The 23,969-nt window shown below is 39.2% G+C and overlaps 1 long non-coding RNA gene across 2 annotated transcripts in view; it reads left to right on the top strand.

Annotated features, from left to right (window-relative positions):
- The window catches only part of LOC133221042 (uncharacterized), a 75,670-nt gene that overhangs the window by 856 nt on the left and 50,845 nt on the right, over nucleotides 1-23,969 (top strand). Inside the window, exons 2-3 of one of the 2 annotated variants that reach the window (XR_009727875.1) lie at nucleotides 2,342-2,480; nucleotides 19,747-19,873. This is a non-coding gene — a long non-coding RNA (uncharacterized LOC133221042). Of the gene's footprint in view, nucleotides 1-1,697; nucleotides 2,481-19,746; nucleotides 19,874-23,969 lie in introns of those variants that run through there. The other variant, XR_009727874.1, reaches the window with a different exon arrangement.

Raw genomic sequence — 23,969 nt, 5'->3', positions numbered from 1 at the left:
AGACTAGGTGTCCCTGTAAACAAAGTAAAACAGAAGGGTGTCGGCCTTGGCCCTGTTGAGCAAACTAATAAAACATTGGTAAAAGAGAGATGTTATTCATGAGTTTCAAGAAATTATTTAAATATATATATAACTTTTCAGGGAGATTTTATGAGTATGTGTGTATTACTGTTGTATAATGCCTGCTTCTGAAAACATCAGGCAGGTACGTTTGGTGGACGGACCCCTGTGTCTCCAGTGCTGCAATAAAGAATGCCTGCTTTCTAAGATTTGAACACCAGTCTGAGAGAGTGTTATTTGCCAACTTTTACGGTATCAATGCTTTGCTTTATTATTCCGGATATGTGCTACTATTAAAAAGAAAAAACACCCTCAGCTTTTCAACGTTTGATGTGTGTTTTATTAATTCCCTCGGCCCCATTCATTTGCTAGGCATTCTTCTTCTTTGATCTGGTGGTAATGGTGCTCATTTAGGAGAGGTATTCATCTGAGCAGGCTTCAATATTCCATCAAGGAATTTGAATAAATATAATTATTTCTTATTTTCTAACATGGAGTAGCTGAGGGCATCAGGAGTAGAAAAGCATGCGAAGAATTGGATTTCCGGACTTCCTTTAATAAGAGAGCGTTACAGTGCAGTCAGTAAATCTGGGCTTATTAATGAAATGTTCATAATAGCTACAATTAGGGCGTCTCCTGACTTTATTTTTGAACTAAAAATGAATTTTCCAAGGGACCCTCCAACATCACATTTTTTGTTGCCAGGTATTGATGATGGGGTTTGTGTAAACTCGGCCTTTCCTGAGTGGGAGAGCAGGGATGTCACTTAACAGCTATTTAAAACACAACCAGTGTTCGTTGGTCAGCAGAATTTTGGCAGATGAAATATTCCCATTTACTAATAGTGGTGGGGGAAAAAACAGATGTGGTTTTTTTGCATGCAAGTAAGCGACAGTAATTTCAACACTTTTTTTGCAGGGGTGGGCCTGTTTCTATCATTTCTTAACTATGCTTTCCCCATAGGAGAGTTGGTTGTAGAGGAGGAGGAATGGTGAGGCAGGGTAGTGCCAGGTACTCTCCCAGCAAAACAAAAACATGCTGGGGATTTGAGTATTGTTTAGAGCTGGGGCCTGACCTCTCCCTGCCCCTCTGGTGGTGCAGGTAGGCCACAGCTCTTGCACCAGCACCTTGGGGTAACTTAACTTTTTGTGAGAGCAAGTGCCAGAGTGACTTGGTTAACAAGCACTGTACCATGCTAATTAAGCAGTGACTAATACAAGGTAAATGATGCAGTTTTATTTTTCTCCTTCCCCCCGACCTGTTCTTACAGTCTTTTTACCCCTGGTTTTCTTTTCCCCTCAGTCTCTTCCAGTCTGTCTGAATGCTCATGCATTTTTTTTCTTCTGTTCCTGGAACTATGCTGGGCAGTTCTTTATGTTAGTTCATTGGTTTCTCTGTGCATTATAGATTATTTTTGTCCAACAAGCAGTCCACACACCACTTCTCAGTGCCATTTGTATACAGTGTGTCATGTGTGTTGTCCTGGTTCCTGTCTCATGAGACAGGAAAGGCAGGAGCTGTTTCTCATTTTAAGTGTGGTGCTGAATATACGAAGCATATAAAACTCCAGAGACAAAGGGAAAATGAGCAAGAAACCGTGGTCACCGATTCATGGCTCTGTACGAGCCCCCTTCTGCAGAACTCCCATCAAAAGTCAGTATTTCTGTGCATCCAGTGCTGGCAGGGCCAGCCCTTTAAAACCAGATAATCCTCAGCTTCCTGGTACAGTATTTACGACACCGGTGGGGTGAGTTCGCCCACATTTCAAGGCAGAATGTATTCGTCTCTACTTTTTCCTGGCTTTTATTTGCCAAAAAAACACATTAGCAGACCCGTGTTACTAACTGCTTCCTGCTTCTGTTGCTTAGTGTTTTGTAGCTACCACGGCTGGCCAACAAGCCGTAAATCTTGCCTGGTGTTTTGTAACAAAGGAAAAAATAGAATGATTTGTGTTGACTTTTGGTCATCATGTATCATTATTGATTTGAGGGCGGGCGGTGGAGGAAAGCATACTGTGTTGTTGCTCGCCAGTTCTCCGGGAAGGCGGTGTTAGCAGGCAGTCAGTAGAGGGCAATAGAGAAATGCAGTTTGTGGTACCTAAAGGATTTGAAGCACGGATTATGTGTTTACAGAAAAGAAAAAGAAGAAAAGAAGAGCCAGGAGGATAGGTTGTTCAGTTTACTACTGGAGACCTGACTGTGACAGACCACCAGCACAAAATTTTCGAAGAGAGCAAAGGCAACCTTCTGCAGCATCCACGACTCTTTCCTGTTTTCTTCAGAGTTATGCAGGATAACTTAGCCAGAACTTACTGATGACTGCATATTCAGTGGACTCGGGAATGGACTGGGAGATGCAGGAAGGCACTCTTTGGGAGGAACAGAAGAAGAGGCATTTCAAAGATCCTGCAGGTGAATGAGGTGAGCAAACTCACAGCTTCTCTTTCAGATAATAGATGTTCAGTCAGCTGTAGGAAAGTCATGAGCAAACTGAGCAAGTGATTGAAATTATATGAGAATTCTGCTTTTTCAGGCATGCTGGTGCAATACTAATTTTATCCTGGGGAAAAAAAAAAAAAAAGACCAAAAAGAGGATAGTGATGCTACAAGGATAAGCATTTCTAAGCATATGTTATTTTGGAGACAGGCTAAAGCTAGTGGCTTGGGTTATGTGTAATATTTTATATTAGAACTGTTTGAAACATGCTCATCATTTTAGAAGGTTTATGTGCTATAGCTTTGAGACTCTACAGATAAATATATAAAGAAGATGTGACTAGTGTTGTTCCTTTCTTAGACAGGAATTTTTGCTAAGCTGTTAGACAAATGTGACTTGGAGGTTTGCAGAAATTTATTAAGAGATTTTGGATGCATAGTGGGAATGCCCTGAGATTCTTCAAAGGCTTTATTATCAGAGAGATACTGAGAAGTAATAACAAAGAATATAGCAATAACAAAAGGAGTTAAGCCACAGAAATCAAGGGGTTGACAGAGGGTTGGGAAAGCAGAAAAAAACCCCAAGAGACTAAGTTAGGAAATAATCATATGAAACACTTTTCTATTGCCAAGATTTCAGCTGGTGTCACCATAACACTTAGAAAATATCCTCAGGATGCTGGGAACTATTAAAGCAGTACAGATTATCAGAGGATAAACTTCCACTTCAGCTGTCACCGGTGCCAGAGGTGACCAATAAGAAACGTTTGGGAAATGAAAGATATAGAATTGAAGCATTGACATTCAGGGGATATCACAGAGAAAGTGCAAGGGTATCTAGAGGTCAGTCAGACAGTACCCATCTGAAACAAGGCAGGCTGATAATAAAAGGAATAAATCATATTCTAAAAAATACAATAGCTTTGAAAAGCTAATTGAAGGGAAAGTTATCTAGTGTTCCTCTTGAGCCTGGTTTTATTTTGTAAGGGGTATGATAGATAAGACCACTACACATTGAATTTTCTGTGCTTTGAGTGCCCAAATATATGAAAGATTAATATGATGATTGTTTAGACATTGTTTAGAACACAACTTCCTTGCAGTATGTACCTGAGGGAAGTGAAAGATAATATATATAAAGCACGTCACCATTTTCCATGGGTTGGCAACATCCATCTGACAGAGAAGGGACTCAATGAATATCAGAACCCCCCTGAGCTTGAAAGCTACAAGTTCTAGTTCCAGTTCCCAATTTTTTCTTCCTTTCTTTCCATTTCCAGTGCTCTAAGTCTTGTATACCCACAAATCAATTCTTTCAAGATATAATAGAAATTAAAGATGGTATTGAGCAAAACCCTCAGAAACATGCCTGCAATTTAAGGAAATCCATACTTGAGTACCAACTCCTCTTTAAAGTGATCTCTGATAGAAATGATTAGTTCTTTATCTCAAATGTGAAGCTGTAGGACAGTAAACATTCTCTTACAGCTGGTGCCTGTTTCCAGTGAAATTAGCATGATTGCTTTTTCATGTTTGTTAAATTGTTTCCTCACGGATTATTTCTCTACAGATATAATCAAAGGGATTTTTGTAGTGGGGAACCACACAGGTCAGAGGCTGGAGCTGAGAAATGGAAGCTACTGCTTGTTCAAGTCTGGGTTTTGCCCTGCCTCTGTGTGACTTTGTGGTACCGTAGGCCTTTTATGGTCACCTAATGAAGTTGGCCAGCCTGGCATCTTGCCTGTGCTGAGAGCTAGGTTTTGAGTGGCAGGCTGCAGATGTTGTACAGGAAGCCCTCCTTGCATAGAAATTCTGGGAAAAGCCATCATTTGTTTGCAGTGTTCCTCAGTACATAGACCAGTCTACTCCTATGCCAGTGCTGCATACGAGTCCTTGTCAACTTGAGTTGTAGGAAACTATTCTTTCTTTTTCACGCATGAAGCAGTTGTCTAAAAATGTTCAAATCTCAAGCCAAAATTCCACCTGTGAAAAAGATGCTAATAATTAATGTGTTAATTGTCATGTAAGCCTCTGGCTTAACGAGATCTGAAACAACCCCTACTGTTAGGAATATCAATGTGCACAGGAGTTTGTCCCAGGCGCTCAGGGTCATTTATTGCGGTGCTGCAGTGCAACCCAGGGCTGCTGTTTCAGCCTCTTGCCAAAATAGGAACATTCACTTTCTGATGAGTCATCTGGGTTTCACTTCGATCTCGAACTCACAAGGTTCCCCCACCCTGTTCTTTTCCCTGCCCTGGAGGCCTTGCTTTCCCAGCCCGAAGATGGGGTGGAACCCTCTTCAGCAGCTGTCCTGTAATTAACTTGGAGGGGACTGCTAATGAATGAATGATATGGAGCATTTTCTCCCTCATTGAAGCTGAATGTGCAGCATTCCTAGCTTTTCTGGCCTGGAGTGTGGCAGAGCAGTGTTGGCAACTGAGTCGGTGTTTGCCACACACTGCTAAATGTTACCTGCAACAAGACAGAAAGGGAACAAGGTCAGCTAAGGGAGGCTAGATATTTTCCATATCGGTCTTACTTACTTGTGAACAACACAGAAGAGCTATATACTTCAGGAAAACTTCTCTTGCTTTTTCTTTTTACCTCTTGGTGCAAAATGGGGATGTCTTATATTTTTATTTATTTTTGCTTCAAATTATTTTCTTTTAATTCTGAGTGACCTGTTCTCAGTTGGCACTGGGTTAAGCATGAGGTTGGACTAGATGACCTCTAGAGGTTTTCCAACATTACCCTGTAATTTTCAATACTCATGATGTTATTTTGGATTCTTCCTGACTCCAAATTACCTGGGAGAGAAAAAAAAAAAACCACCACAAAACTCATTACTATTTTAAGATAATTTTCTTTTTCCCCTAAGTTATTATTTTAATTCATTTGAAAATGGACCATAGAGAATAAACCAACCCCAGGTACATTCAATAAATGTGTCATGGAATAGTGCTTTGCAGTTGTTGGTTTCAGAGTTTTGTGTTCCTCGTTTTTTCCATAAAATGCTTTAGCTATCATGTTCAGGCAGCTTAACAGAATTGCTGTTAGTCAGCTGAGGGCTAAACCATTGGAGAGCTGTACTCCCTGCTGCAGTCAAAAAGTGGCTTCTCACTGGTTATAGTATCCAAAGTTGGTATCACATCTAAGAAGCTGGCATCATTGCTGGTTCTTCCAGTTTTATGCTTGGTAAGTCAGATGGCAAGAAGGGGTGGAATACTTATTGCTAAAGTATGTGAAATAATATGAACTTGAAAAATTCACGTCATTTTTTTCAGTAATCAATTTTGGATAAATTAATTCAAAATTAAACTGTTTGCTCAGCTGACATCCTTAATTCATCACCTTTGCCAAGACAGATCTTCAAGGCCATTTCTAACAGCTAAACAAATGTATCATCCATTAGCTATGATTTTAAAGCCTGATGAAGCACGCAGACTATCTGAATCTTTAGAGATGACAGTGATGGATATAATCTAGACAGGAGTGGTAGCAGAGTTGAACTGATGCTTAGCCTGAACTTTACGCCACTTTCACAGCTGAATATGGGTGGGTGGTGCAGTGCTTCCTGTGTGCTTCAGAACTGCTGAGGCATTGTGGTAGCACAGCATACCAGCACTGGAAGAGAGCACTTGAGTCTTCACTGTTGGTAATGTGGCATTGTCCCCAGAACTTAGTCTTTTAAAGGAAAAACTGGAATGGAGGGGAAGTAACTACTTCATAGCCTGAAGCAGCTATAGTAAAGAGGAAAAACTTCACATGACAGTAATTTAATTAGACTCCAGTATTATTGCCTTGACTAGTGATGGAAAACAGGAAACTTCTTCTGTGAGGGCTGTGTTATAGCTGCATAATTCCCCAATACTGAGAGGAGCCAGCCTTTTTAAAGTTGACCTGCATGCAAGGCCCTCAGCTTTCCTCTGCTCCTCAGAGATTTTGTACAGAAAGCAGAACAGCAAGGGGTAGATGATTCAAAAGAATATCTTTTTTTTTTTTTTTTTTCCTAAAACCCCAGAGGTCTCTGCTTAAGCATCTCAAGCCAGAAGAAGCTCAAAGAATTATATGCACCTATGTTAAACAAACATCATCAGAGTTGTCATTAACTTGCACCTGAAGTGTGGGGAGGAGGGGATGATGCAGTCTCCAGGCTTTCTACAGAAGACCTATAGCCATACATTTTCATGTATTCTTTTAATTATTATCAGTAATGCTTAAAGTAGTGTTCATGTATGGTCTGCATCAGTCTCCTGAAACGTCATTTTGGCCCTTAGTGAGGAAAAGACTTGTTTTCCCTCTTCAAAAAAATCATTTTAAAGTGGCCAGACTGATGGCATGGCAAACATAACAAAATTTGTCAACTCATAGTCAATTTGTGTAAATGAAAAGTTTTTCCTTACTGTGTCTTTAAGCAAGTGTGTTCCTGGTGAAAATATTTGTGGGTTTGGTTGTTGTTGTTGTTTGGGTTTCTTTTTTTTTATTAATCTCACCCTTCTCCCTAGGCCAGTTTGAGGGCTCTGCATCCCTTAGCACTGTTTGAGAAAACAATCTGGTTCTCATAAGAACATGGTTGAAAGTTAAGACAGTGGAAAGCCTGAAGGAGTAAAGGTCCAGATAGAGATGTACTGGCAGGTATAGGAAGAGCTTGTCAGGATGTCTGTTGGCTCTGTGTTACTGTTTCATTTGCTCTGCTGGTTAATCATTTGCTTGAGTGCTCAGGTACCATGGTGATGGACACACTACCAGTGCCACAGACCCTGCATGTTGCATATTCATGAAAACACTATTTTTGAAAGGAAACACAAAATAAAATACAACTTTTGAAAATCCTCAGCCTAGCAAACATTGCTGTTTACTTTCCTCTCTAACAATACAAACTAGTGTGGTAGAGTGTAGGCTTTCTCCTTGCATTTTAGGTTTTTTCTTCTGCTATTGATATCCACTGCTTTCTCATGAAAACATAAGTGATTTGAAAGGCTTCAGACTACTTCCATATGTTGAGTAGGGCATGTTTATGCGTCAGTCTTTCTGTGCAGCTATTGAGATGTTTGTTTTGTTGTCATCAATATTAAAATCAGAGAAAGGGCCTTGGAATAAAGGCAAAACGCATCTTCGATCTGTTAAGTCCCAAGAGTTTGCTAGTGTGACCTTTGTGAAACTAAGAGTATAATGTGCAACTTTCAAAATCCTGGCCAGCAACTAACCACTGGAATGCCAACTAACAAATTGTTCTTCCTTCTTCTCCAAATATGAAGCCTTCTGCTGGAATAGCTTCAATGCAGCATCTCTTCTGCAGTGTCACATTGTGAGGTCTGATCCTCATGCAGACCTCTGTTGCCCTTGTTACTTTTTATAGTGCATTGCTATATATATGTATGGTGGCCACCACTGGAAAGTTATCACTTAAGCAGTTGTTTCCCCCAGAGGACATTACTGCGCTAGCATCCCTTCAAGATAACTGCACAGAATGCAGAAACAAATGCTCTCTTTATCATGACTACCTTATGAGTTTGCTCCTGGTTTTGGTATCTTGGATTGCTTCACAGCACTGCTCTCTGAACAGTGGTGCCTGGAGCAGATTGAACTAACATACTGGCAGTCTGTGAACTCCCAGCGCATGACATGCCCAACAGGCAAACTGAACCACAGAGCAGGGAATCAGATAGAGCTAGATGTAAGGTGTGCATCCACGGGAGCTGGATAATTGTTCCTCAAACTCCACTGATCATAAAAGCTTGCTTTAACTTTTGTTGCATCCCTCAGGAAATGGAAGACATCCTTTCCTTCTTACATTTCCTTCACATGATAAAAAAGCAACAATTATTTTTTTTTTTTTTTTTTCAGGTCTATCTTACCATCTGCTCTGACTGCTGCAATTAGCTCACCAATTGGTGTGGGCCGAGTTCCATTAATGTATAGTAAAAGCATGCAGAAAAACTCAAAGCTCAGGCAGTGATGCAAGGATGTGCTTTATGTCTCTCTGGCATGAGATAGGAAGCACCTGTGATGCACTGCTTCCCAGAAGTCAAAGACACAAGCAGTGAAGACAAAACAACACAATTTGATCTCCCATATTACTGGATTAAAAAAAAAAAAAAAAAAAAGATAAAATGTAGTAAACCCAGTAAATATGGCGCTTTTGTTAACATTTCTGAGCAAAGTGTGAGTGAGATTTGTGGGACTTGTGGGTTAGGAATGTCCCTAGCCTTTTTCCTGTAAGATCTGAGCTGATGTTGCAGGGGGGTGGGAGAGAAACAAGGACTTACCCTTTAAGGATTTAATTTGGAAGGCATTGGAAGCAGGATCGCTTCTTTATCCTTCTGCAGTATGGGACTTTCCAGCTTGGCATCATCTGGTCCTTGAACTCTCTAGGGTCCACCAATCCTGTAAAATGAACAGGTACAGCAACTCTGCTCTGTTCTGGTGTTTTACTGGGGAGAAAGAACAGCCCTTGAGGAAAGTGGAAAATGCCTTCTGTGACTCCAGGAGCCAGCTCAAGTGGAGTCACACCCCTCTCCCAGGTGGAGGTCAGGCTAGACCACAGAGGAAGGCAGCAAACAGGATTCAGGCTTAGTATTGTGGGGTATCAAAGTAATGCCATAACAATCCTGTCACAAAACTGGGCTGTGGCATCAGAATATACACTACTACTGAGATGGCGAACACCTACAGTGCAGAATCTATGAGTTCTGCTTCAAAATGCTTTTGTTGCTGTGATGTTGCAGGTGATGCAGGCAACCCTTCCAATCATTTCCTTTTTTTTTTCATTAATCTGCAGTAATTTCTTTGCTGTTCCTTTGCATTAAATCATTTGTGGCATTCACAGGTAAGGTTCAGTTAAATCCCTCATCCTTCTTTTCCCAAGGGTGTTCCATTTTTGAGAACCACCCTAGGAACACATGTGAGTTGAGCATGGATAGAGGCATCTCCTGCCAGCAGACCTCTACACTTGTTCTTTTTCCATGGACTATTGTCTGGAACTTGGCAAGACTTTGGAATCTTTCCTGGATGAGCAGTTCTGGATTATTCACAATTTTTTTTGTGAGCTGAAGTGAAAATAAACATGAGCTCAGGACTCTGAGCTCAAACTCAGACCCGGGTTTCCCAATTAAGCCCAGAACTGAGAGTTTTAATTTGGCCCTTTGTGGATTATGATCCAGTGACAGAATTAGGGTTTCAGTCTGAATGGCATCCAGGTTCTGTGATACTCATGTAAACACACTAGCTTAGTGCTTGCAGTATGTTTACAGCCTGCTATTCATTTGCAACTAGTGGGTTTTTTGGCTACAGTGGGAGAAGCCTTGGGCTTTACCGTTGGTATTGGGTTTGGTACCTTCTGATGGTAACAAAATCTGCAGATGTACAAGCATGATAAATGTTCAGATATGAGAGTCAGAAGTGAGTCCATTTCTAAACAATCTTAATGTCTGTTGGTATGGGCAGAGAAAGAGTTTATGTAGGTTGGTCATCTGCAGCCATTGACTGTTCACTTTCAGAAAATCAGATGCCGGATTTTTCTGTCCTTAAACACATGGTAATTTTGGTTTAAAGTAATAGACCCAAATGCAAACTGAGTTCAAGTTTTCGAAGTGTCTAGTTAGCAACAGGTATTGGTACACCAGGAAAACAATCACCTGGTCTTGTGTTGAAAGGGTTAATGAGGAATTAAGGAGAGGCAGAAAAGGCTGCTGGAGTTGTGTTTAGTTTTTCTGTCTCTTTGCTGTCTGCCAGTCCTTTACATGAGTGCTAAAAATTTCATTTAGAAAAAAATGTATTTTAAAGGCCAATTCAAGAAACTGAACACGCAATACTAACTTTGGAAAATTGCAGCTCTATTTTCTGACACAATTTTACATTTGTGACTAAGGGAAAACTTAGTGGATTGCTGGAGAAGTAGACGGGAATCTCACTTTATCCATTTTCACCTTAACAGATTAACTTGGAAACCTTCCTTTTCAAAGAAGATAAAGGTGTCAGAGTGAGTTCATATGAAACAGATGGGTTTTCTGGAAGAAGCCTTCAATTTGATAAACTTCCAGAAAACATTCACATGACTGGCAGGAGACAAAGTACCTTTGTTGTGAATGTTTGCTGGTCACACTGAAATTGATTCTACCTTGGGAATTGACTTCAAATTTGATTAGGACTTTGGTTATAGACTGGTGTGAGTGTTAAGGATGAAGACGCTGATCATTAAAGCTGTGTCAGCTTCTGAGCAACGAATTGATGTTCTTTTTGGCTTAAGTTCAATGTTCTTTGAGTGAGAACCCTTGATTTACATTAAGTGTTTCTCAACTATTCTTGTGGGGGTATTAAGCTGATGTTGTGCTACTGTTTGTGGAGCCACCAAAGAAACAAACAAAAATCAAAGAAAACCCACAGAAAATAGTTTAGTGGTTTCTGTTGAATGAGCTTTTTCTTCCCTCTTGCAGCTGTAGAACATACTGGCATTTCAGGTAGGTCATCCGATGGCTCCCTTTCAGACCTTTGCCAATCCTGCTTCATGGATCAGCCAACAACTGCCTCCTGAACTGTGCTGGCACCTGTTTCCTCTTCTGGAATAAACACTTTTGTCTGAAAAGAGCATTGACAAAGGCTGAAGTTGCACATCCAGCCTGGCCTGATATAAAGGAAATAATATTTTCTTGATAGCTATGGCATGAAAGTGGCAGCTGTTACCATGGAAATCGTCAATTTATGAAAGAAGAGATTTTGAGGAGGCTGAACATCACCACTAAGCTAAGAGATTGCAGTCAAGACGAAAGGTTAAAGTTGGAGATTTGATGATTAGGAGATAGCTACATTTTTGATAATGTGAGGATGGATACAAAGGAATTCTGTTTGATAAAAATACTGTTGTCCTGGCTAATCCCTTGAACCTATTATTTTGGATACACAACATGGATTAGACTAATCCCTAGTATAAATCCAGTGATTTGTTTTCAGACACGTGTAAATTTAATGGGTATAAACAGGCACTGTGTCCTGGAAAGGTTCTTTCATGTACTTTCTTAAGGTGTATTTTAAGAGGTTTTTTTTTTTCCATTCCCTTCTTGGAGACATTTTCCTGGGTTTTGTTTTGTATTTTGCAAGTACGAATGTCTTCTCTGTCCAACACATTTTCTGGGGTGTGGAAATTACCATGCTTCTTCACATTTCTCCTCAAATGTGCTAAAAATGTTATCAGCAAATAGAGAAAATGCTTTGTTATTTCCGCTGCGCTTCCTCTGTCGATTGACTGTGCCAAGGCAAAGTGAATAGAACATCATCTGCAAACAGGAGTGTTTTGGGCAGATCCTCTCTACTCATTCAAAGTGCCAAATCTTCACTCTCTTCAGGAGAAATGCATCTCACCACAAGTTCTGAAAATACAGCAACATACTATTTCTTTTAAATTTCTCAGCTTTAGAGCACTGAAACCCCATCTGCCAAACTTCATCTGAGCAGCTAATAACAATTCTAAAACAATTCCACAGTTTGATCTGGATTATTTCAAGAAAGACTTAATTATTCTTAATTAAAGCTCCTGTTGATTGTGTTTGCGTGAGCCCTAGCTATTCAGGTAATCTTGGTCCCTACAGTCTTCTATTTATTTATTTTCACTTACAAGTAGCCTGCATTATCACAGAAGCCTTTATCTATGTAATTAGTTTTACATGGATTTTGTAATGAAGACTGTATGTGAAAAATGGAATGGTAAATACTTTTGGATATGTCCCCCAAGATGGCACCAGTAATCTCAAAGCAGTAAAAATATCACTACAGTATTCATGGAAGAGCTGAAGGACATTCCGGGAACAGCAGACACAAGCAATAGGCCCAGGCAATTGTAAAGAGCACTATGGCATGTGATACTCCAACCACATGTAGTTAGTTTTGCCTTAACTCTTCTATCTGGGAGACTGTTTAATAAACTCATAGGCTTATTGTTAAGTCTCTTCTGTATAGCCTAGAGGAAAGTGTAGCATATATACTGCCTGGCCCCTCAGTTCCTGCCTCCCCACCTCTTCCCCCTCACTGTTGTTGCTCTTTAACGTAAATAACACTTCTCTCACCTGGAGGCATCTTTCTCCAGGCATTTCTAGTTCTATCGTTACTTAGCTCTTCTATTGCTAGGCTAAACAACTTAGCTCTGTTAGAGTCTTTGCAGGGAGGATCTCCATTTCTTCACTAATTTTAGAAGCTGCGCTGCACTTTTCCCCATTTGAGTTCATCTTAATTGAATGTATATAGGATTTCAGGTGAGGCACAGCGCACACTTTGGGCGTGATCACAGATGTCTCCTAGGTTCTGCTGAAAATCTCCATCCTCATGTCCTACAATCTCACTTGCCTTTTTCATCATATTACCTGTTTAGTCATCCTCTCATTGGCAACTATGGTACTCGTTTGTCTCTACCTGGTCATCTCCCAGGTTACATTTGGATTTTTTGCACAAAGCCTTGCTGCTTACCCAATTTCTATGGCTCTCGGCTTGAAGCAGCTTTATTTGGGTAGTTCCACTGCTCTTCTGGATTGACAGTATAGGAGTGCTCAGGCACTCTTGTACCTGGGTCAAAATGACCAAGAGCTATGGAAGGACAGTAGAAGCACCAGGATGGATCCTGGTGACCTTCACTGTTAATCTCAACTGATTTGACTCATCCCTCCTTAATGGCACTTATCTGTTACTATTTTTTTAGCTGTTTTTTAACCACCAAAAAAGTCTTCTCCTTAGTCCTTAGATTTCTTAGTAATGTATAACATCGAGTCAGATTCCTTCCTAAAGTTCTGAAAGATGAGATCTATTACACTTCATCCATTCAGAAGATCACCTCATCTAAGAAAATTATATGGATAGTTTGTATGTTGTTCCTTGCTGCATTTCATTCAATTTTTCAGTTCTGTCTGTGTCTTTATATGTTGTCTTCCTTAAAATGTATTTTAAGGCCTTTCATACTAATGAGGTCAAATGAAATAGTTTGTCATTTCCCAACTGCCTTCTCCTCTTATATTTCTTCACAGATTTATTAATTTATTTATTTAAGTAAAGAAACCATGTTTATTACTTTACAGTTTCACTCCTAACTTGATGGTGCTATTAAAAATATTTGTCACTGAACCGGCATTACACATATTGGAAGATTTTAAAAGTCAGAGATAGTGATAAACCAGACACCAAGACTGATGCATTTAAATTTTTTAAGTCAAGCTTTTAGCTGTGTTATTTTCTATTTGCATACCCATGTTCTCGTTATTCACCCTGTCATTGTCTCTAAATTCAACTGAAACCTTCTGATTAAAGACTGTGGCAAAATATGTATTCGAGGCCTTTCTTTGTGTTGTCTTTAATCTCTACTGCATCTGTCCTCCACAGTGTCACAGCATTTTTCCTTGTCTATTTATTTTTTTATTTATACTACCAATGAGCCTTCTGCTATTTATTTTCATATTCTTTGCAAGACACAACTCAGTTGTTGTGTTCTTGGCAGTTCAGACCTTATGACTTCTTGGATGTTTCTAGCTTGTGGGCTCTCTACCTTTGGCATTCTGTGTGGACTCTGCTTATTTCCAGTACCTTTGACACTATTATTCACTCAGGTTAGACCTGGGATCTCTTCTTACAATGTCCCACTAGTTGCTGGCTTCAGCTTTGTAAAAGCTACTTGTTCAATTTACTGTCCTTTATCTAAACTACAGAGTAGACATAACTTGAGAGAGATTAAATGCCATTTTTATCGACGTTTTACAATACTTTACTACGTTAGTGCAATTCTTAAGTTCCTATGCCTATCTTGCTTCTCTCTTGTATAAATAATCCTACTCATGTCATAATAAAAGCTGTGAAGATTATTTGTTTGAGAAGAGGGTTGCAAATCAGGGCCTGCCTTCCTGAAAGTACTTTTACCAGGTGCAGCATTTAAACACAATAGTACCTTTTTAGCTGAACTGTAAAAGCTGTTGAAGAGATGCATGTGCAGTATCAAAAGAAGTGCTTGGAAACTGAAGGATGCAGGGATTTGTCCAGATGCCCAGTATTTCTTCAATAGCCTTTTTGCCACTTGACTGAAGTTTTATTTCTGATTTTAAAGCATTAATAGATTTTAATGTGGCACTCTGGTGATTTGCAGATGTACAAGTACTGTACTGAGTGCTCAAGAAAATGGTCTTTCACACAACTAAATTTTTGCATGGAAAGAGTTTCTTGGTAACTACTTATTACTTGGATTTTTGTCTGATCTCAAGTTACATCATGGCTGTATTGCATTAACACTGAAAAACCATATTCAGTAGCAGACACTGCCCCAAAGAACTTGCAGCTGAAGTACATAAAATACATTTGGGCCAAAGGAAGAAATCATCTTTCTATGATCACTGTGTAATGTGGGAAATAAGCCAGTGTCACCCTCTAGGGCATGACTCTCTTCCTATCAGTTGCAGGGAGATTTTTCCTATTTTCACCCACTACAGTCATTAGTAAAAAGAAATATCAGTAGGATATTGGGAATAAAAAGAGACAAAATTTCATTTTGTTTTCTTGCTGTTTCACTTATTTTAATAATCTGTCACTATATGACAAAGTAGTTGGTAGAAGGAGAAAGCACAGTATGCTCTCTACATAGTGTTTTTTTAGAAACATAGAATAGTTAGGGTTGGAAAAGACCTTAAGATATTAAGTTCCAACCCCCCTGCCATGGGCAGGGACACCTCATACTAAACCATGCCACCCAAGGCTCTGTCCAACCTGGCCTTGAACACCGCCAGGGATGGAGCATTCGCAACTTCCTCGGGCAACCTATTCCAGTGCCTCACCACCCTCACAGTAAAGAATTTCTTCCTTATATCCAATCTAAACTTCCCCTGTTTAAGTTTTAACCCATTACCCCTTGTCCTGTCACTACAGTCCCTAATGAAGAGTCCACCCCCAGCATCCGTGTAGGCCCCCTTCAGATACTGGAAGACTGCTATGAGGTCTCTATGCAGCCTTCTCTTCTCCAGGCTGAACAGCCCCAACTTTCTCAGCCTGTCTTCATACGGGAGGTGCTTCAGTTCCCTGATCAGCCTCATGTCCCTCCTCTGGGCTTGTTCCAACAGTTTAGCCAATCTGGTAGTGGAGTATGTATTAGCCATTTAATCTGTAACAAGGAGAGGGCAGCGGATGGTTCAAAACCTGATCTGGCTGTTAATTTACAAATTTTGAACAATAGCATGAAATGACTGAGAAAAGCAGTAAATGACAATGTAGAAATTTTTTTTGGTACATAAAAAGCTTCCTTTTAGATTGAGCCTATTCATAAGTAATATGACACACAATTCTGAGAAGATATTAGGGAGTCTCTTGTATATTTAGATTTTCAGATTAGCTGGTGAGCTGCACAAATGTGACCTGAATTACGACTCTCTTGTGGTTTCTACTTACAAATCCTTCTTCTACTACAAATAAATTATGAAATACTTTTAAAGTAATGAGGTCATGAAAAAAGAATGTTGGGGTTTTTTAAACCTAATGGACACAGCTATTTTGAATAGTGTTGTGAGGTTTTTTTGCTGTGGAATTGCAAAAAAAAAAAAAACAAACAAACAACCGTTCAGGTCTCTCACGTATAAATACATCCATTTATTTCAGCAGCATCTCAGTGAATCTAAGTTTGACCAATAAAACTTACCTGGAATGTCACTCCTGGGTAGTCAGAAAGATTCAGGGGTGATCAGTGAGGAATCCGGATGTGATTCAGTACTTAATGCTGTGTCAGCTTCACAGCAAGGCAGGATCCTGGGTCATAGGAAAGAAAAGGGAACCAAATTTTGTTTTGAAGAGTGTAAAATTAATGTATGTACAAAGCTATTATTTCTGTCTCTGGCAGCGAAGCTACGTATTATATTTACCAAAAGAACATCAACAAATCTCATAGAAGTGCTCACATAATGGTGTATTAAGGAATTTCAAAGAAATTCTGATCAAGAAGGTACTCAGGCTATGAATACCTACAGAATTGTCAGGTACCAGCACAGTGTTGTGAAGAGCACTACAAGAGGGTTTCTGCTGGCACGAGTGTTGCAGTTACTCACCCAACAAATCACTCGCCCAACAAATCTTTTGCTCAGTAATTCTTCTCAACAACAACAAAAAAATCTAAATAATTATACCACTGGTAATGTTCTTTCCCCGGTCTCTGTTCTAAAACAGCCAACACAAATCTTGTTCTCTTTTTTTCTGATTGTTGGGTTTTGAGTATTTTTAGGGAAGAAGTTGGTGTCCAAACAATTAGAAACTTTTCCATCAAGGATGTGGATGGAATAGGTTAAATCAGAAAAATAAATCATGGTAATAAAAAGCTGCCCCTACCACTATATGTGTTGACTTTCTGAGCAAGTTTTTCAGAAAACAGGATCTTAGCCTTAGTATTTTTACTCCTCTGTGAACTTCCCAGGAAAGTAATTCTACTAACATTAAGGACACTCCCTCTGTTAGCAGCCTGTTGTAGTGATGGGTGTTGATTTAAAACCAAAGAGGCAAAAATAACTGGTTTAATTTTCAGATGTGTGAAATGTAGATTGCTAGGTGGGAAAACACATAATTTCTTTTAATGCTTATTTGTTAAAAATAATAGCTATTTTTGACCTAGCTTATATATCTATGTTGATTTTTCTTAGCTCTGGAGAAAAAGCTGCAATATAAATAATGTGGCATAGGTATTTACTCAGCAGTCTGTCCAAACAGACTGACCTGATTAAGGTGAAACTTTTTCATTACAGCAGTTTCATATTTGTGCATTAGGAGATTTGTAGTGAAAGGCATGTTCTTTTTGCAGGTTTATTTCAGTAAAAAACAAAGCCCATCTAAAAAGCCAAATATTCAACCACAAAATCAGATTATTTTTAATTCCAAAAAGGTTCCATAATACCTTCTGAGTATTACAGTTTAGATGCTTTTTACTCCTGTTCTACTTCGGGGCCTGTTTCCCTGTCTGGACCTAATCTTCTGTGACATGCTGCTATCTCTGCTTTACGGCTATGGACATAAGCTATTCTCTGATGAATTGAGGGAAATACAGTGTAATAACATAGCTACACGAGGGAATGAGAATATGAGTCACTCAAAATTTAATATATGTGAGGGCCAAAAGCTTGTATTTAAAGCTCCCCTGGAAAATTGAATTCTTCTCTGAAAAGGGAAAAAAAGCCCCACAAATATTTTTAATTATCTCTAGACACCTAGTTCTCATTTACTGTTGAATAGGTATGGTGACTCCAGTAACGTTAGTTCACAGGAAATGAGCTTAGAATTTGAGCTGTGCAGAAACTTCATGATGCGCGTGAAATGAAAGGCTCAGTCTGAATTTATATACAAATGACTTAAACTGATAGGCAGAAGAGAAGGGTAATGGTGAGTTAAGAGCATGTTGGGCTGTGGGTATTTTTCAGTTGTGCTCTACTTGTACAGAGAACTTTTTGCTGGTGGCCCTGTTAATCCTTTCAGTTTTAAGCATTTGAGACAGGAAGCACAAGTGGTGTGCATGTGGCATGGCCCACACAACTGAAATTCATCTGTGAACTACAGTGTCAGCTTGACATCTATTACTGTCTGAGACTCTAGGATAGGTATCTTTAAGCATGGAATAACAAGCACAAGTTGTATTTCAAAGCCTTGAAACTAGCTGCCAGTCTGAAAGCTTTCCAATTTGGCTAGAACATTCTCAGCTTGGATTGCTTAATCAATGCTCCGTTTTCACTTCATCGGCAAAAAATAATACAAAAATAAAGCTTCTCTATTAACAAATACTTTGTCATTTCCAAGCTGGCTGCAGAGGTCTGTGCAGTCATCTCTACTGAGTCACTAAATCTCTTATGCCTCCTCCCCTTTGGAGAGTCATTAAGCTAGAAGCATTAGCCTCTATAGGACTGACCAGGATGGCTTGTTTTAAAACAGATCAAAACTGTTGGCCGGCACCTTGTTAAAAACTTCCACATTATAGATCATTCTGATTGACTGAGCATAAATTACTGCCAGTTCTTTTTTATTTTTAGCACAAGTTGCAAAGGTCATCATAATTTAGCCTTTAGGCTAGGGTTGGCACAGGTATTTAGTGCATGTGAGCTCTTCCAATTTTTATTAACCCAAAATCTTTTATATAGTCTGTCTATTAGTTAGAAAGCTGAGTAACTGTTATTCAGTGCATCTACAAGACTGCTGAGAAACTGGGTTTCAAAAAGGCTGTTTGCCTACTTCTTCATTAGTTTTAGCTCAAGTTAACAGTGTCACTGCTTCTGAAGCTTGGATTTGTACAGGGTACACCACAACTCTGCAGTTAACCTATAGTTCTGCAATAAGCTGTTCACTACAAGTCAGCTCTGCAGACCAGCACTTAGATGAAATGTGTTTGCCAGAGGTTCATGTCCACACACAGAGCAGTGTGCACAGATTTGCATAAGTGTGCATAGATTTGAAGGGGTCATGGAGCAGATGCATGTTTCAGCTGACATGGCCTCTGGCAAAGGGTCGAATGCGACCAGCCTTTTGAAAACCTCTGTGCGAGAATTCACTTGAGCTTTTCCCTTTGGTGAGTACAAGGGGGGTGGAAGAGAGGAGAGCAACTACCCTCTTTTCCTCCCTTGTATTTCAGGGGGATTAGTTCCTATCAGGGAGAAAGGAGGGACAATCCTTGCCCACAGGAAGAGCTTTGTATGCACCATGCAAGGATGTTAGCTATGTCTTTCCTCTCATCCCTTCCATTATCTCACAAAGACAGACCCTCCTCTCCTGTAACTAGGTTTTCAGAGCTCATCAGCAAAGGTGCAGGTCCACATTTTGCCAGAATATGGCGTGTCATTTTGTTAGCATCAGAGAGAATTGGACTCTAGTATCCAAAGGCAGATTTTAGGTTTTTTAAAGACTACACTAAAAATTAAATAATTTTGCTGTCTGACCAGTTCATAGGGACAAATTACATCTCTGTTTCCTGTCTTGTATGCTATAAATATAATTTGAGCATATTATATTTATTATACTTTGAACTTTAAGTATTTCCTGCAGTTTCAAGGAAAACTTCATTTAAAAAAGCACTAAGGTGCTGACCATGATGTAGAAATGATTTAGCAATTATTTTTAGTAATAGAGAAAGTCCAGGGAAAAAAAATGCATGGCCTACTGGGACAATTTATAAGGAAAAAAAATAGGGTGAAAATCACCAGATAAATGGCATCATACAGATCATCCTGGCCTAATTTGTGACTTTCAGATTTTGAACATTTCTTAATTTGATTTGCAGGTGATGATCTACTGTCAGAATAAATAAATCTTACAAAGTGCTGAGACTGCTCAGCCGTTTGCTGTGGTATCGCTCCCACGTGAGGAACCTGTATTATCATCTTTCTTCAAGTATCTTCTCTCCTGTGGTAAGTTTTTCAGACATAAAATCTTCCTTCTGTGTCAGGAGTTTTAAGAAGAAGGAGTGAGGCGAGTTCTGGTCCTTGATTTTGTTGGTAGAACTGGAAGCTACAGTCAGTAAACCTAGTTGTACCCATGTTGAACACATGTAAGGCTGTGAAGTACAGCAAATACCACAGAACTAGATTACAGGTGTCACTAACTGTAGTTTGTATTTCCTTTGTCCCCATTAAGTGGATCACATTTGTACGGTATGTAAGATTTCTCTACCTGTCTTATTGTTTGCAATTATTTTTTTTTTAAATATTGGCATCCGTATTTGCAACTTTCGACTTTCAAAGTGATGTCAGTCCCTCTGAATAATTAAAAAAGAGCCTGTCATCCAGTATTAAAAACAAACAAACAAAAATCCATGAATAATTCTGACAACTAGCCTTTAGAATGGAGACCTAATTAGTTCTTACTGAGCTTGGTCCAAAGATCATCAAAGTAATTTGGAGTCTTTCCATTAAAGTTAATTGACTTCAGAGCAAAGTTCTTTCTTGGACACACTGGCTTAGCCACACAATCACCCTGCTACCCGTCAGCAACATCACCCACAGACAGGGTGTGTTAGGTGTCTTATTTGACATTGTTTCTGGTAAAGATGATGCCTAAGTTGATGATGCCCCTATAGAGGACGTTGAAAAAACTTTGTGCCCTGAGTACCTGTTTATTTGGCAGTCACCAAAGCCTGCAGCTTTCACTCATTCCAGGATCACCGTGGAGCTTTCATCAGAAGTGTCAACATTAACAAGATTTTAAACTGCAGGCGAATATAGAACATCGTTTGATCCTGGCAAAGAACTGTTTGCCTCAGCACTTGTGGGATAATGTAGAGTAAGCAGCAAATCATTGATGAATCTGTAATGCTACACCAGTCTCAGGAGTGCTCAGGCAAAATTGCTGCAAAGAAGAAGGGAAGACACCAAAAGTGATTAAATGTGGCGGTAGATTCAGACCTTGGGAGACCTCTAGGGAGACTCTTCTTTTTAAAAAAAGAAAAACAGAAAGGAGAAAAGGAAAAGGGGTACAGAATGATGTGCTTAACCCTTTCGTTCTAGCTTAACAAAAACCAAAAGGAAAGCACAGATGCTGAATGTTTACTAAATTTTAGTTGGCCTGGAATCATCCTTGCAGTTGACTTCTGGCCATAATCCACAAGTTTCTAGTGAAACTTTTGCATGTGCTATGAGGCCATTAATTCTTATCACTGTTATTTGCTTTTGCTCTCTATGGAGATAAATAATAAACATAAAATCTGTACAACACTAACAGATCAAAGTATTTAATCTTTCTTTGCGTTTTTAAAATGTGGCAAATTCACTAACAATATTCAGCAATCCTTGAATAGTGATGAGAGAATGTCAGTGGAATTGCACTGTCAAAATGATACAACACATCTGTCAATGCAGACATTTGGTCCTCAGACTAACATTTCAGTAGGTGCTTACTTGCTCTCCGTCACTGTTTTGTCTTGTAGCTGGCTGACACAGTTCAAGTATAGATCCAGTCGGGTCAGTGGAGGTTCTGTAGTCATGGATGGGCCTTGTGCTTCAGACCTTGGCACTTGGGAGATCCCTGCTCAGTTTCCATCCCTGTTATGTATTTGCTCTTGTACAATAGGTAAGTTGCACTTGGGCCAGTCATACTAGGGTTTACAGAGCTTCCTTTCTTACACCCTGGCTTCTTGGATAGTCTGCTTCATGACAGGGCTTTGTTTCCTAGCATGTTTCTGTGCCTAGGAGTAGGGCTCCAATTTCATTTGGTGCCCCAGGTTACTTAGCAAACAAATTTAATTTAGTCAGCTTTAAATAATGACATCAAGGTAAAAATACTCCCTATCACATTATTTATCCTCTGAGTATTCCACTCCCTTTGCAAATTTATTTTGGAGGCTAAGAAAGGTTATACTGCAGTATTAAATACAGTCATCTGTTTGGATGAAAGTAGTTGCAAAGTTCCGGTTGATACTCATGTGCAGTTTAGATTAGAGCATACATTCCACCTACTGATACCAAAGATACCAAGTTAATGTATCAAAAATAAACATTCATTTCAAGAAAACAAAGCTTTAAAGTGATTATTCTGAAATTTTCAATGGCATTTTGCAGCCATTTGCATTGCATGATTCGTGCTTGACATATTGTTTCTTACTTTCTCTTAAATATACTTCTCTATTGTTTAAAATGAAGATGCCTTTTATTTTGCACTGGCTGTTGATTCTGTAGGTAGATGGAAATAATTGCATCGTTTGCAGCAGTGGGGATAAGCCAAGCCATCAACATTGGGCTTAGATGATGTAAGGATTTTTAGTTTCATGCTAGTGGGCATGCTTCCAGGCCAATGGACATCCAAAAGAATTTTAGTCTCTAAGGTACAATCAGAAGAGTGTTGGCATCCTAGATGGCCAAAGCAGCCCCTAAATGGGCAATGTAGGTCTTAATGTTCCATGACAAAAGGGCCCGAGGATGCTTTTCAAATCTGTCAAAAAGCACATGATCAAGGGATTAGGCAGGTCTTAAGAAGAGAATCTACAAAAAGGAATAATTATCTCTCGGACATGGAAGTCAGTGTCTTACTGTCAAAGAAACATATATGGAGCACCATGATTAGTTGGGAGTGTTTGTACTTGTTTCCTGAGAAATCCATAGAGCCTCTTGATAGTGCTAGGTGATGGCAATCTGCCCTGTGGGCAGATGTGCACATAATAGGTGGTGCCTAAGGCACATTTGCCTACATTTGGTGAATTCTCCTTTTGTGTATGTTCCTATATGGTTAACTGTTGAGAACAGTATCTCCTTAATGTCAGAAATCAATACCTTATTTATAAATGTCCGGATTTAATAATGCAATAACAGTAATGATTTTTTTATAAGTGTGTACTAAATATAGTGTGTCGCTATTTTCCTGTGGTTGAAGATACTTTAAAATTGGTGGACTGGTCATACAGATTTTGAAATAATCTATTTTTGCTGTTGTTCCAGATGATGTAAATTCTTGAAAAATGGTTACAGAATCTGTCTAGGCAATGCTCTTGCTTGTTTGAGAGCCTATGCACTATGTTTAAGAGTCTTGCTCTATGGTCTCAGCTGAGAGTAGACTAGGTCACTTTCTCTGAAGTTTTGTTGTTAAGGTTCCAGCTCAGTACAGGGCTTATGTTTGCATGTATTCAAGTACACAAGTAGTCTTTCTGAAATCACTGAATAAAGATCTGGCTGCGTTGATGTCAGTGTCAAAACTCCCACTCATGTCAGTGAGGCTAATCTTCTTTTTCAATGGAATAGTTCTGGGGCAGGGAAAAGGAGAGTTGTTTTATTTTTTACCAGTGAATGAAGGGTAGTCAGTATTTTAACATCTTATAACAACATCGTGCAGATATCCATGGAGAACTGTCAGAAATAATTATTTCAGTTTTGTAAAATCTTCTGGTTTTCTTCTTTGTCTTGTCCTGACTTCTATATTATATATTAATGTTAAATGTATTGCTATGGTGACATGAAATGTAGTCTAAAGTGGTTTAGATAGCATTTAGATACAATTGATGTAAAGCTTACTACGTCAAATTAAACACATTCAGTCATATAAAAATAAATCGTTTTGTTATTATCAAAATGCTCTTGTTTTAGATTCATGAATCTCTTCAAGATCTTTGTTTAGTGGGAAATTCTAAAGTAGTAACATTCTTTCTGATTTAGAGCATAATCAGATTCTGGAGGGTCATGATTTCCTGCAGAGCAGAAATTTCCATTTTGACCATCTCTCAGTGCACAAGTACTTAATTCACTGTGACTGTTTGCCAAGTCAGTGACAAGCTGGATAGTAAAGTGCTGTGCAAATTTGGAGCTTAGCAGGTTAATGTTATTCCTGATCAAAATGACATGAACATATGATCATACTGCTGGTCAAATACATTGTGATGCCTTGATTTTTCAATGATAATGTCAGAAGATAATGACTTGTTATGATTGCTCTTAGTCAGACATTCCTCCCCATTTCTGGTTGACAAGATTTTTTTTAAATAGAACCAAGCTTTTATAAAAAGTATCACATTTCTTTTACCTT

This window comes from Neopsephotus bourkii, unplaced genomic scaffold, assembly GCF_033783945.1.
Source record: "Neopsephotus bourkii isolate Nb327-2 ecotype Australia unplaced genomic scaffold, CSIRO-AGI_Nbou_v1 NB_1508, whole genome shotgun sequence".
NCBI lineage: Eukaryota > Metazoa > Chordata > Aves > Psittaciformes > Psittacidae > Neopsephotus > Neopsephotus bourkii.
This window is presented reverse-complemented; position numbering and strand designations above follow the sequence as displayed.